The following is a 15,443-nucleotide window of genomic DNA, read 5'->3' as shown; positions in this document are numbered from 1 at the left end:
TTAAGGGGCTGAGTGGTATCTGGGGACTTGCTTGTGCTTTGAATTATCAGGGTCTTGATTTACCTGGCTACAGGACATGCCTGTTTATATGGTGGCCATCTTGCTCATCTCTACTTCTACACCACAGTATAGAAAGTCTGAGTGCTTGAAGCTTCTGGAAGCTGAGAAGCTCAGCTTTAGAGCAGGTTACGTTAAGCAGATGCTACGGTTGTTGTTTTGATTAATATGGCGCTTGCAGGTGCCCTAATGGTAATGAAGAAAGACACCAGTGGGCCCCATTACGAGGAGGGCGGTAAGGGGTTAACGGCGGTGGTAAAGGTGCCGGAGTCGTTAACCTTGTACCGCCCTATTACGAGGTCCCCTAGCGGGACCTGCTCTGGAGGTCTGGTTTTACCAGACATCCTTTGCGGGTCCCGCGATGGGACAAGCAAGCTAACAACGGCCCCGTTATTAACGGGCCTGTTGTTAGCATGCTCCCCATTCCCATTGAGCCCTATGGGGCTCAAATGGGAATGGGGATTAATTTTTACCGGGTCCAAGAAAAGGGCAATTACCGGGTCCGCCAAGGTCGGCATGACCTGGTAATTGCCCATTTCATGGACCCGGTAAAAATTCATTTCCGGCGGCAGCTGTGCCCTTAATAAGGGCACGGCTACCGCCAGCGTCCTAATGAGGCCCACTGTTGCTTTTGTCTAGGCTTGAAAGATGTAACCATTGCTTTTTACAGCCAGCTTTTCTAGAGCCGCCCAAGCCAGAGAAGCGGGCACCCTGGGGGAGAGAGCTCACTTTTATGCATCGCTGTAGAGGCGGGTGTGAAGCCACAAATTCATGTTTCTTTTTTTTTAATGGTCCTTCATTTGAAATGTTTACAGAGAGCAGGAAGCAATTACAACAGAATTCCCGGGAAAGGAAATTTAATCAACAACAATGTATTTAAAGTGACACATACTGCATTTGCTTTGAGAGTGCACATGATTTTAAATATATGGATCTAGTGTTAGTTTGAGAGTACCCTAGTTAAAAGGATATGCATATATTTTGTTATTTATTGTCTGGACTGAGCCAGTGTTGGTGCAAATATTGATTACTGTGGCAGCCTTTTGCACGGCACCACGCAAAGCAATATAACTAAACTGCAGACACTTCAGAATAGCGCGGTCAGAATAGTGAACCAAATCAAACTTAGGGATCGTGCAACAGAGGCTCGTCGAGTCCTACACTGGTTGTCAGTGAAGGAGCGTTTTGCCTTTAGAGTTCTTACTCTTGCCCATAAACGCCTGTATGGGAAAAGTCCATCCTATTTAAAATCTAGGCTGACCTTCAAATCCTGTGCTGGGACATTATGCTCCAGCAACACCAATGTATTCACTTTGCCTCGAGTCAAACTTGAAAGAGCTCTTAGACTGGACTTTGACTCAACGGCTCCTCGTCTGTGGAACAGCGTTCCATTAGACCTGAGAGAAATAGGGCCTCATTACAAGGTTGCCAGTCCGGATACAACGGTACCGGTAAGCTTACCCGTACCGTTGTATACGGACCAGCAAACTCTGAGTTGTGCCGCGGGTGCCATTCATTCCGCCAGGTCTGACCTGGCAGAATAAAAGGCACCCGCGAGCACAGCAAGCCTGTAGCACCGGCACAGCAATGAACCGTGCCAGTGCTACAGGCATCCCCATTCCCATTGAGCCCTATGGGGCTCAAATGGAAATGGGGATATACCGGCTCCAGCAGCTGCGAAAGGGCAATTACCCGGTCTGCAGTAATTGCCCATTCGCGGGTGCTGGATTTTCTTGCTGGTTTTACCGGCAAAGCTACCTGCAACCTTGTAATGAGGCCCATAGTCTCTTTTCCTCTCTTTAAGAAGGCGCTTAAGAATCATGTCTTTAATTGAGTTGTTGCTGGATAATTTAATGGCCTGTCCCTGACAACTTCTGCTTGCCGGTTTCAGTTTCTGGTTCATGAATTTGCTTTTGGTTTTGAAGTGTTTCTCCAGTTTTCTTTATGTTTGTTTGTTCTCGTCTCCTTTTTATGGGCGCGTTATTGCCTATGGGCCCTTGGCGCTTTACAAATGGATGAATAAATAAATAAATAAAGTCAATACTCACTAGAGCTTAAACTATTTCCAGTTCCTCAATATTATATGTACCTGTGCGTAGGTGCCCAACAAGAAAAAGCTCTGAAATGTTGAGGAGAGCAGAAAGAATATATCTAAGATATAACAGGGAGGCCTCCAATACACACAAGATCGTCCCAGAAGCATGGGGAAGAGTCTACATTAAAGCGAAGAAGTAAAGGATGGTTTTCAATTCATCAATATGCAAATGTTATGGGGCTGGCATGTCCTTGTAGGAAGTGGGATTTATATTTTTTGGCAAGAAATTAGGATTGGTTGAAACTGGTTTTACGCTTACACGTTCAAGTGTGTATTGAGGTTGCTTTGTCTTTATTTGTATTTATATATTGCTCATCTCCAAAGCACTGTCCAAAACATGAGAAAACGCTACAAATGTTATGTAAACAATGACACATCATGTTATCCAATTATTGCAGAGGAGAAAGAATATATGTGTTTAGTTGTGAGCAAAAAGGAAGTAAGAGATTGAATGGTGAGGAGACGAGACTTCCATAGTTTAGGTGCCATAAGGGAAAAATAACAAACACGCGATTGAGTGCAAGGAGGATGAGGAACCGATAGTAGAAATTGTGGTTGAGAAGAAAGGGTACTTAAAAATTGACACTGTGAAATCTGGGCAGAAAGATACGGAAGAGCCAAAACATGCAAACATTTAAATATAATATGCAAAAAAAGAAATTGGAGGCAAGATTCGAAAAAATGACCATCCGAGAAAATGAAATGTCAAGGGTATAAAGACACAAGGGGAAATAATGCATAACAGACAGATAGAAGAATTGGAAATAGAGCAAAGTTGAGGTAATTAATGAACGGATAAACCAAGAAAAAGTTAGGAGCAATATTCAAGACACAAAATAATTATGCTAGAAATCAAGAGTTTAGTGGCATTGAAGGTTAAACACGATCGTGCCTTTCAAATGTTAAATAAACGAAAGTGGCAAGAACGAGAAATCAGAGAAATATGAGGCTATATGATTGGATGCAGGAATCGATTTTGTTCATGTTCTCAAGAACCATAAGGTGCACAGGAATCATTCAGGTATCACTGGAAAGCTTATTACGAGGCTGGTCTGTTGATTTACGTCTCACCAATCAACCTTGGAAACTCAAGCTAGAACTTAAAATGGGTTTCTAGCACCCCAAAAAAGGGAATGTTATGAGACCGAAATTTGAGAACGTAGTAGCTTAGTGAATCGTGTAACTGCATGTCAAATTTGGTGATACTGGGCCTCATTACGAGTCACCCGGCATGGAAATAACGGTGGCGGTAAACCCGCCGCCACCATTATTTCCAACCGGGTGATTCAGAGTGCTGCAGGCGGAGGTGTCATTCCCGCCAGGTCTGACCTGGCGGGTTTAACACCGCCCGCCTGCAGGCGGACGTGGAAACACCAGCACCATCACGAGATGGTGCCAGTGTTTCCATGGTCCCCATTCCCATTGAGTCCTTTGGGACTCAATGGAAATGGGAATTTACCGAATTCCGCCTCCGGAATTCCCGGGTCACCGGGGTTGTAATGCCCTGGTAATTCCGTGAATCACAGAGGCGGAATGGTAATTCGAGTCCGGCGGTAACTGAGCCGGAAAAACCGGCAGGTTACCGCCAGACTCGTAATGAGGCCCACTGACTTTTATCGTTCTTAAGTTAATTGTGAAAAACACTGTTCGAACCTACAATCTTGTGCCGAAATGGGAGCCATTTTATCAAGTATGGCATGATGAGTGTAATGTAAATATGTATACACAAGCTGTTCCTGGCATAACATACGTCATTCTAGCATATCTTAAAGGTCAATATCCGCTGGTAATTCATAGGGTCACTTCTGTCCTCCTTCTTATATATCGGAATTGCCACTGATCGCTTCCTGAACTGTGACTTATTAATGGTCATTGAACATTTTAAACTTGTAGGTAACTTTCTTCGTTTGAATTTGAAAGGAATATTTATATTAGATGGAATGAAAGGCATAGGCGGTATAAGAACAGGATCTAAGTACCATCAACTACACAGGCCTCTATGATGTGTCTTTGTAGATGCGCAATTGTCAACCGTGTTCCACTGCAGAGTCCCTGTTATGGCATAAGATTGGGTAGTAGCATAATTGCAGGACCTACTTTCAGTATTAGCTCATGGGGAGACATTCGTCCTACAGCGTTTCGCTCTGTAGAGGCTGAAACATTGAGCCGGTAATTAACTGTTCATTGACACTGGAACCACTGTGCCCTTTGTGAAGAGAAGTGGGGGTGGAAAGAAGTAACTTAAAATTATTACGAATGTTTGCGATAGTGGAAGGTGACCACGTAGAACCGTGCTCATTCTGTCAGAGGTGCGCTTTGCCGTTTGGACAGCAGAGAGCAACCTAACACTGATAAATTGCATCAGCTGAATACGGAAACATACCTAAGCGTTTATTATATATATATAGATTTGTTAGGTTTATTTTAAAGTTGTCATGTAGGACTTTTCCAGTGAAAAAAATTGACATGTGTAAAAATGTAAATCCCAATGGGTGGAATGATACTTCCCCTAATCTAAACCACAAAGCTCCAGGAGACTATCCACAGAGGCAGGTTTAGCCTGGGGGGTTAGAGGGGACAGGACCAAAGGTGTCCAATCTAAATCAAGAGCCATCAAGTTGGCGCCTCCTAATTGTAATAATTTGGGTGTGTGGTTAAGTCAATATATTGGTTCGCACAATGGGAATCAGGGACAACTGCCTAAAATCATCTGGGTCAGAACTATTGAGAAACTGCTGCAGAATTAATATTGACTGGGAGACAGGAATTGGCAGGCCAGTAAACAGAGCAAGATGTCGGATCTGTGTAAAGAGAGCCAACTGGAGGGATGAATGCTGGTGGCTATCCATGACTGAAGTGCCTGACCAGCTGTTTTTCCCTAATCGAGGGTCCAGAAATGCTGATGTCCTTCCTGAGCACCACAAGTAGAGACATTCTCTGTTAATTAATGTGTTCAATAAAATCAAGTGTGTTGGGGATCTGTTTGAGTTAATACCTTCACATTAATTAGTTGGTGGGGGCAAACTGGTTAGACCCTTAGCATTTTATTAAACAATAATTTAATTAATTCCCATAGAGCCAAATTACATGTGGCTATTTCTTTGAAATTCAAAATCAACAACATTGTTCCAGTGTGGACAGAAATGTTGTCTGCAAAGTAATTGGGTACACCTATTTATTTTGCCAACCTCAAAATTCCCTAACGGGAGTGGTGCATTATAAACTAAATTCCTAACTGTTCACCATTCCTCAGAATTGGCCTTTTAGCAAAGGGGTGCTGAATGAAAACTGAATGTGTGGGTTTTTGTGCTTGGGCAGAAAAGTGTTTTGCTTAAATTAAATAAAGTGAAGTTCCTAATATATTTATTTATTGGGCATTTGTAAGGCACTTATAAATCAATAAATTGTGTTTCAAAGTGCTCACTGGGCAAGGGGAAGGGAACAAAGGAACAGCAGGACAATGGAATTTGACAACAGTGATGAGCAAAATACAAAGGCGTCCTACTAGGCCTTGTGAACATTCAGAATGTAAAAGTGCAGAGAGAGAGAAGGGACAGGGGAAGGAGGTAAGTGCTAGATGTTCCACAGAGGGAAGAAGTGCCAGAGAGCCAGTTGCAAAGGCATCATGTAAGTGCCAAGCAGTGACCACTTCGTGGAAGAGGGGTCACCACCAGCCAATACAATAAGTGCAGGCCTCGGAGACATCACAGGCCAGTGGTGCCGAAAGGAAAGCGCACAGGGAAGGCGGAGGCTGCAGGCGATTGAACAGAAGGTCAGGGCCCAGAAGGGCACATCAGGGCCCAGGCAACCAATCACCGCATCTGTGGGGATTAGCACGGGAGGGGCAGAGGGAAGGAGGAGTAGAAGAGGAAAATCTTGAAAAGCATGCTCTATACTGAGAGTGGGACAGTGACTCCTGGTAGAAGCGAGGTTCTGCATTGCACAGGGGCGAAGGAAGATGTGTTCTACCCATGCAAAACATGGTGTATTTAAAGGATGTTGTGCTTTCACATTGCTAGCATTGACATGCGCGCAGGGTGATTATAAGTAAAGAGCTCTGCGCGTGTGAAATTGTTTTTGACAAATATTAAACATGTTGCATTTTATTTAACCCTAAATTCACAACAGTGTAATGATAAGCGCATGATCTTGTCATGTTTTAAGGTGCTGCATCATTTTGGCATTCCGGGTTTTTGTAGGTGATAAAAGTGTTGAAATGTTCATTTGACCTGTAATCTATTTACTGGATACTGAAAATCAAAAAACGCATACGTGGGGTAACCTCAGATCTTTTGATACTGTTTATCCCCAAAAGGTGAATGATTTGTATTGAATCTTTGTTTTGGTGCCACAGAGAAGTGGCGTTTCATGTGAAGTAGTGTAAATATGACATTTTCCATAATAATTAATACAAAGATATTCTTTCTAAACACCGGCCTGGTTCTTGGCTTAACTTTGCTAAAAGGCGATGGATTCACTAGTTCTGGATGAGGCACAGACAGGGCTCGATAGAATATCAAGGTCTATTTGTGTGGCGCTGTTGATTGGAGGTGAAAGTACTCTCTATATTACCAGGGTTCCCATAAATATATCTCACAATATGAAATATATATTATTATTAGTATGTGTCTGTAAGGCTCATCAACGAGTGGGTGGCATCGTGTTACTACTGGTGTGCACTGGTCACATACCAGTGTGTACCACAGAAATTCCACCATGAAAACTGCTCTCGTCACATGAGAATCTCATCCAGGGAACGCTGCTTCCGATCGAATTGCATGGATTCTGATGGATGAGGGTTCGCGCACCACAATGACGCGTGACATCAGAGGTACATCCCTCGAATGTTTCTGGAAAACCCCATGCTCAAGCTCAGACTGGCCCATAGGGCAATGCATGAAAGGCGCAGCTAGGTATCTGAGTCATGGTGGGCAACACTCTACCCCCTAGATCACAATGTTTCACCCCACGGTATTACCCAAACAGCTTGTCATGAAATGTCACAAATTTCAAAATTTGAATGTATGGCCATTTATGTTTTTTTGGTGCCTGGTCGTATTTATTGCAATATGTCATTAGTCTCATGACAAAATAATCCATAATTTACCTTTCCCTTACGTTGCGAGTCTGTAATCCTCCATGACCTAGTTTGGCATGAAGTTGTCTTCTAGGCTGGTTTTCAGTGTTTAGGTGTATGCCGTCCTCAACGAGTGCAAATACATGTCACGCACGTCATGCCCCGGTTTCCCATGCCCTCTTTCAGACTCATGGCTGCAAACAGAACATAGAGGTCCAATGAGCCCAGTGGTGCCATGCATCTGGGGTCCGGCCGGTGTAGATGGTGCTGCCATTGCAACGCGAGCAGGGGAGGAATTAGGCCGGAACAAGACAGGGCTGTGCCTCGGCAAATACCGACTTCACAGAGTGCCGAAAAGCCATCTTTTGCTTAACTGCCCAAACAGAAAGCTGTATATATATATATATATATATATATATATATATATATATATATATATATATATATATATCCCATGCTTTAGCACACCATTTACTCTCTGTGTAACTATTCTGACAGAGGAAATGCGCACCATACCAAGTGTGCACTGCGTGCTCAGAAGGAATACACATTTGAATTACTAGCATAGACACGTTTGATAAATTGGTGGTCATTCTTATGTTCCCAAAATGCACTTTGTGTTCAAGTGGCCAGCATCCTATATTCATAGCGCACACATCATTTGACACTTAGCCCCGCCCCCATTCCCGCCCACACCACTGACAATCCGGCCCCAGCCCCACCCACACCTCTGAAGATCCACCCCAGCCCCCTCCCTGCAAAGGAGGTCAGGGGGTGATCCCCCTGTACATTTTGTCCATATCGAGCACTGAACGGGAGACGATGAGGCACTCGAAGATAAGTCACAAAAATCAATCATCGAGTTGGTGGAAAGTTGCTGCTGGATCCCTCATCTGCACGGTGTGCGAAATAAATGCAGGTGTTCCAGCAGCTCGGGGGCCATGCTGTCAGCTAGTAATGCTGATATCAATTTCCTTGAGTACCAGCATCCATCATGGTGTCTGCTCTCGCGAGATCATGCAAGATGTGCTTGTTGAAATTTCACTGCACTGTGGACAGAGGGTGCACCGGAAATTGCCACCCTAGGGACCACACTAGCGGCTGCATCTTCTCGCCTCCTCTTATCACAGCTTACAAGCTGCTGCCACGTTCTGAGGCCCACCCCTGTACTCCTACATCCCATCCTCATGACCATTATATTGTATTGAAATGTTGGAGCATGCACACGCAGGATTAACTCACATCATGACAATGATCCGCTGGTCTGCAGCTGGGTGACGACCCCAGTGCTCCAAGTGGGCGGGAGCGGTGCTCCTATAATGTTTTAAATTACGTTTACTGTTCCTATACTTTTTATTTTAAAAAGTAACCATTGCGGAACGGTTTTGTTTTAAAATAAAAGTGTAGGAAGCAGTTGAAACTTGCACTTCAGTGCACTGCACTGAATGTTCCCTTAAACAGCAGGCGCATTTGTTTGTGGGTTTGTATTGTGCGTGGGAGGGGGCATGGCGATGGGGTTTGTGGGTGCGGGGCAGGCCAGCAGGGAACATAGTTCCACTACTTTTCATACACTTCGTCCAGCCCTACTTGGCGACTCATGTTCCTGCCTCCCCTTATCAGCTGGTTCCTGGGTTCAGCGATGGCCTTAGTGGCGGAAGCACCCTGTGCAGCAAAATTTAAATTGGCGCCCACGCACCGCTGATCATTTTTATGAACAGCTGCAGAAAGCCTGTAGACAACTGCAACCTTATTTACCCCTCACGTAAGACTATTTATAACTGCAGCAGATGCAACATGGCGCCGTGCCCAAAAGAAGCCACTGCAGGGGTGCAAGTCTTCTCATCTCTTGCACGTGTGTGGCAATGCTCGTTCCCAGGAGATAAAAGTGATTCCCTGATCACGCAGCAGAACTCCAAGGTGGAATTACCTCCCTGTCATTTGAAAATCTTCCAGGTTCCGACGGAGCTCTTTTCCGGGTCTGCATTGCTCCACAGCAGGTTATTCCCCATTCTCTGCTGGCGGCCATGTTGAATTCTGTTGCTGGATCTCACGGAGCTGTTCCTCTTCCAGATGTTCTGAATGTGTGTTGTTTTCCTCATAACTGCGGGGAACATTTTCATTTCAAACGGAGAACTTGGTTTGGAATCGGAACGACTCATGCCGTGTACGGGAACACAAGCCTTACGCCCCAGGCAGAGCTCGGATGCATCTGGACGTCTTGGCCTTGCTTGCAGCTTGCTTTCTTTCCGCTGACATCATCTCCCGCCTACAACCCTGACAGAGCAGTTTATGGGATTTCCTGATGTCCCATTGAGATGAAAAGAGATGTCTTTCCCCCAGCCTGCACCAGGACATTTTTGCCTATTCTGAATTTTTATGTCTTGGGATGGAGAACGAGCAAGAGTTAGCGAGCTGCCACGTAGGGCTGTCGAAAAACTATGGCGGCGGGGAGGACCATGGTGGTCTGGGCTATAGAGAGCATTCCGGCACACCGACACCAATGCAGCGCTGGAGGGGTTGCCAAAGACTCTGTTTTCCCCCACACTGTACGCACAGTCTAACAGTTGTTTGGGCATCTTTCTGTGTTTTATTAACCCTTTTTTGGTTCTGGATGGTAACTGGTATGATACGATACGATAGTTTATTTATATAGCGCCTATACACAATGTGTTTCAAAGCGCTTCAAGGCAAGGGAGGGAACAAGTGAAAATAAAATGACATTATTACAGGCCATGAACATGTGAAATTGACTATAATACTCGGCCTGACGAAAATTCAGATAGTGCAAGAGCTAAGACATAGATAAGGAAGGGAGGGGGAGAGTGGGAAGGAAATAGAAACAGACAGGCGACTACTGTACTAGGCCTGACGACATTTCTGGTAGAGACTGACAAAACAAAAGGTGAGGGAGAGGGGTGCAGAAAGGGAGGAGAGAAACAAAACAAGCGACTATCGTACTAGTGCCTGACGACACTTCAGGTAGTGCAAGAGCTAAGACTAGATAAGGAAGGGAGGGGGAGAGTGGGGAGGAAATGGAAACAGACACCGAACAAGTCACAATAGTGTTGGCTGCAGGGGACTCCGGCTACCAATTGACAACTTTTGTCATGTACATGGGAGAGGGCTCAGGAGAATGTCTGTAGTTTTCACAGTTGCGTAGCCCTTTGCACAAACACATACGACACTGGAAGACCTAATATGGATCAAAATGGCCAAAGTTCTGTATGATTGACGGGGACTCCCGTTCATGCAATTGCAGAACAGTGTCCACGAGCCGAAAGAACTTCCCCAAACTGCTCGTGCAGGGCATGGCGAGGCAGGACAAAGAGACTGATGCCGGGCCCTCAAGCCACTTACATGGGGGCGTCTCCTGTGATGCAATTTCTGGCCCAACTGCCCGCAAATGGCAGTGATTTCCATGCTGCTTAGGCCCCGCGTCATGACCCCTAATAGCTGCCGCCTCCTATGGTGTGGTGTCCTTTCCAGAATAAACACTGGAGTGGAGAGTGGAAAGGTCTTTCCTTGGAAGGCCACCACCTCCCTTTGATTTCCTGGAGAAGGAGGCAGGACTCCTATGGTTCCGTTTATCGAGGGAGATGGCAGAGCGATTTGGGTCAGAGCTTCATAGCAGGTGAAGCACAGGGGCTTCTCCTACCTCCAAAAAAGCCCCCAGAAAAGGTGTATTCATATATCGCGTGGCCCAATGTAACTGAACGGCCATACTCCAGACTTGGCCTGTACTCAGGGATATCTGCTGTCCACAGAAACAGTTCATCCACTCTTGCGGACAATGCTTGGCGCAGCTGAAAAGAGAGATGGATGTGGTGTGGGTAAAAGAAGTCACACATGTCCATTGACAATCCTACATCCGTAGTCACCCATTAATGAATTCATCTTTTATAACGCACTTAATACCGGAGACCAGTCTCTAAGCATGAGTGCATGATTCGAACCTGTGTTGCTGTGTTCTGTCTAGCTTCCCAGACAAATGCATTGTCCCTGAGCTATCCTGTGGGCACTTAGGACAGGAGTATAGATTCAGCAAGCATTCTTCCATCATTCATGAAATAAGCCCTGACACCCTGCCTCATTCTTTGGTTGGCCGCAGCATCATGGGCAGAGTCGGCAATGTATAACCCTGGTCATCCATGTACTGTCTCTGATTTTTGTTAATTGGTATTTTTGGCCATTGTCTGTGCAAGAAGCCCGGTCATTACGCCAATGGTCTCTGCCCAGGGGACAGGGGTGTGCAAGGACAGGCCATGAGAGCGGCCCATTGGCATTGATTGTGTTCTGTTCAATGTGACCATTGTTAATGTCCATGGACATGGAGCTTCATGGTCTTTATTATGGTGGCATTTCCAGGCAAGGTCATTACCACACCGTAAATGGCACTGCGGGCATGTAAGTTAGGAAAGGGGCAGGAGGACTTGGGAAGGCGGTAATCATTTGGGTCTTTTGCGGACATGCCATCACACGCCTGCTCAACTCTTGCCGTCACACGCCTGTTCAATTCTTGCCGTCACAGGCCTGGTGAACTCTTGCCGTCACATGCCTGCTCAACTCTTGCCGTCACATGCCTCCTCAACTCTTGCCAACACATGCCTGCTCAACTCTTGCCGGCCCATGCCTGCTGAACTCTTGCCATCACACGCCTTCTCAACTCTTGCCGTCACATATTTAGTGGACCAGATTCCCACAAAGTGTATCTCCCCCTCAACTAGGGACCAATTAGATTCCCTGATCTTGCTGGAAGAGATCGTCAAGGCCATCTCTAACCTTCCGAAGGGTAGGGCGCTGGGTCCCGATGGGCCCACCCCTAAATATTACCAGGAACATATCGCCATACTTGCTCCCAAATTACTGGAAGTCTGGGATGAATCACTCCGGGTGTCTGTCCTCCCTCCCTCTTTGCGTGAAGCTGTCATTACGGTTTTACTTAAACCCGACAAACCAAGTGACGAATGCGGCTCGTATAGGCCCCTTTCCATCATGAACATTGACACCAAGATTTTTGCTAAAGTAATAGCGAACCACATTCTCCCAATCATGACTTACCTGGTTCAAAAGGACCAAGGGGGATTCCTACCGGGAGATCCACTTCTCATAACATCCGGTGGCTTTTCAATGTGATAGCTAGAATTGACCAGGACTCGAGTGCCATTGCTGTCACACTCCGTGCTCAAAAGGCATTCGATATGGTCTCATGGAAATACAAGCGGCTGGTTCTAGAGACTACGGGGATTGGCCCCAACATGATTGGATACATTAAACTGCTATATACCACTCCGATGGCGAGGGTCCGGGCCAACTCTCTAATGTCCACATTATTTACACTCTTTGGGGGTACCCGACAGGGTTGCCCATTCTCCCCGATCCTCTTTGCACTGGTGATAGAGCCAATGGCGGACCATGTCAGAACGCACCATACCCATAAGGGAGTGTGATTGAAAGATAGACCCGAGATAATATCCTTATATGCCGATGATGTATTATCATACATAAAAGACCCCGCTACCCACCTTGACCACGTTTTGCGAGATATCAGATGCACGGGCACCTTCTCGGGTTTCACAATCAACTACTCCAAGTCGGAGATTCTTCCACTCACACACGCTACCCAACAACCTGCCTCGGAATATCCACTTCACTGGTCCCCCGGCGGAATAAGGTACTTGGGTGTACGGGTGTCACTGTCCAAGTCCACTTTACTGACAGATAACTACTCGGCTGTATCACAGCTAATCGAGTCGAAAATGTCACGATGGCGCTCTCTCCCTCTGTCACTCGCCGGGAAACTCTCCCTCATCAAGATGTTTCTGGTCCCCAAATTGCTTTACATCTTTAGCAACATGCCACTCTGGCCCGGGAAACAATACTTCCCTAGACTACATACTTCATGTGCACAGTTCTTATGGCACTCGGGTGTGGTTCGCAAGAAATGGTCGGACATGACGCTCCCGTATGAGGGGAGGGTATTCACAGCTCCGGATTTAACACTATACTGGATAGTCGTACAAGCCCAATATGCCACTCATTGGTACCCTAGTTCTCTGATTCGCCCACATGTCAAGTGGAAATTCTGGCGGCTGAGGTTAATATTATGACCCTGATATCCCATCGGGATTATGTGCCAGATTCCCCTCTTGACCCTATAGAGGCCACTCTGCTAACCAGGGGTTGTCTTCTGAACAAGACCGCTGAATCCTACCCCTATTGTAAATGGCTCCCCATCTGGGGCTTCCATGGGCTGGAACCCACACACGAAACGGCCTTGGCCCGACGCTGGGGTGCTCTGGGTTATCAGGCATTGACTGATCTCTTTCCCGACGGGAGGTTCATTGACCCACAGACATGAAAGCAGGGCCACTCTGGGTCTGCACTTGAGATGGTACAATATTATAGGCTTTGTGCTGCCTTCCGTGCCAAGTGGCCCACTTTCCCTGATGAGCCCCACGACACCTCGGAGGTTGCCTACATTGCCAAATCAAGTGGCTCCCGTGGCGTCGTCTCCTCCTTATATAAAATGCTATTGGCAGGGGCCCCTGCCCGGCCTTCTAAAGCGCGTACTGAATGGGCGAATTAACTGGGCCTCGAGGTCTCTGACCATCTATGGAAAAAGATGTGCTCCCATACTAACAGGGTATCCCTCAATTTCCGTTATCGAGTCATGCAGTTTAAATTACTGAACGGGTTGTACTACATTCCTCTCAAGATCTCCAAGTTTGTACGTACTATCACTCATACCTGTGTTCGCTGCAAGGCGGAGGGTGCAGACCATCTACATATGATCTGGACACATGGATATCACCGGCACAGTGATTGACCCAGTCCGCTGGGAGTTTTGTTTGGCGTATGCAATACTGATGATACCAAACAGATTGCTAAATTCCTAAACGTAAGCTGCATGGTGGCTAAGAAATGTGTACTCCAGTGTTGGAAGAGCCCCTCCCCCCTAGCCTTTCAGAAGTGGCTCAATGCACTCACCTGGTCTCGGACCTGTGAAGAAGAATACTGCACTATGCTTCCAGTGCACTCTCGTCCCAAGAACATATGGTCTGCTTTGAACAGTTACCTTATCAATCAGGCTGAGAGCACATCCGGTAGCGATTCACCCCCGGTATTGCAGGAATGATCTTGAATGCCACAGTACTTTGCAGTTGACTGTTTCCTTCTCTTGTTGATGTACTATCCTTTGTGCGTATGTATTGTGACATATAAATGTATGATATGCCTTGACATGCGTGTTTGTTGTATTCCTCTACCAACAAAAATAAAACTTTAAATAAACTCTTGCCGTCACACGCCTGCTGAACTCTTGCTGTCACATGCCTGCTGAACTCTTGCTGTCACACGCCTGCTGAACTCTTGCTGTCACACGCCTGCTGTACTCTTGCCGTCACACGTCTGCCTAACTCTTGCCTTCACACGCCACTCAATTCTTGCCGCCACACGCCTGCTCAACTCTTGCCGTCACATGTCTGCTGACCTCTTGCCGTCACACGCTTGCTGATCTCTTGCCGTCACACGCCTGCTCAACTCTTGCCATCACACGCCTGCTGATCTCTTGCCGTCACACGCCTGCTGACCTCTTGCCGTCACACGCCTGCTGATCTCTTGCCGTCACACGCCTGCTGATCTCTTGCCGTCACACGCCTGCTCAACTCTTGCCGTCACACGCCTGCTCAACTCTTGCCATCACATGTCTGCTGACCTCTTGCCGTCACACGCCTGCTGATCTCTTGCCGTCACATGCCTGCTGATCTCTTGCCGTCACACGCCTGCTCAACTCTTGCCGTCACACGCCTGCTCAACTCTTGCCATCACATGTCTGCTGACCTATTGCCGTCACACGCCTGCTGATCTCTTGCCGTCACACGCCTGCTGATCTCTTGCCGTTACACGCCTGCTGATCTCTTGCCGTCACACGCCTGCTCAACTCTTGCCGTCACACGCCTGCTCAACTCTTGCCATCACATGTCTGCTGACCTCTTGCCGTCACACCGCTGCTGATCTATTGCCGTCACACGCCTGCTGATCTCTCGCCGTCACACGCCTGCTGATCTCTTGCTGTCACACGCCTGCTCAACTCTTGCCGTCACACGCCTGCTCAACTCTTGCCGTCACACGCCTGCTCAACTCCTGCCGTCACACGCCTGCTCAACTCTTGCCATCACATGTCTGCTGACCTCTTGCCGTCACACACCTGCTGAT

The 15,443-nt window shown here is 46.8% G+C and overlaps 1 protein-coding gene across 1 annotated transcript in view; it reads right to left on the bottom strand.

Annotated features, from left to right (window-relative positions):
• Nucleotides 1-15,443, bottom strand: part of TBX15 (T-box transcription factor 15) — a 306,509-nt gene that overhangs the window by 66,378 nt on the left and 224,688 nt on the right. The gene's annotated exons all lie outside the window — the stretch shown is intronic.

The sequence above is a fragment of the Ambystoma mexicanum genome, chromosome 7p, assembly GCF_040938575.1.
Source record: "Ambystoma mexicanum isolate Mex_15411 chromosome 7p, UKY_AmexF1_1, whole genome shotgun sequence".
Classification (NCBI taxonomy): Eukaryota; Metazoa; Chordata; class Amphibia; order Caudata; family Ambystomatidae; genus Ambystoma; species Ambystoma mexicanum.
This window is presented reverse-complemented; position numbering and strand designations above follow the sequence as displayed.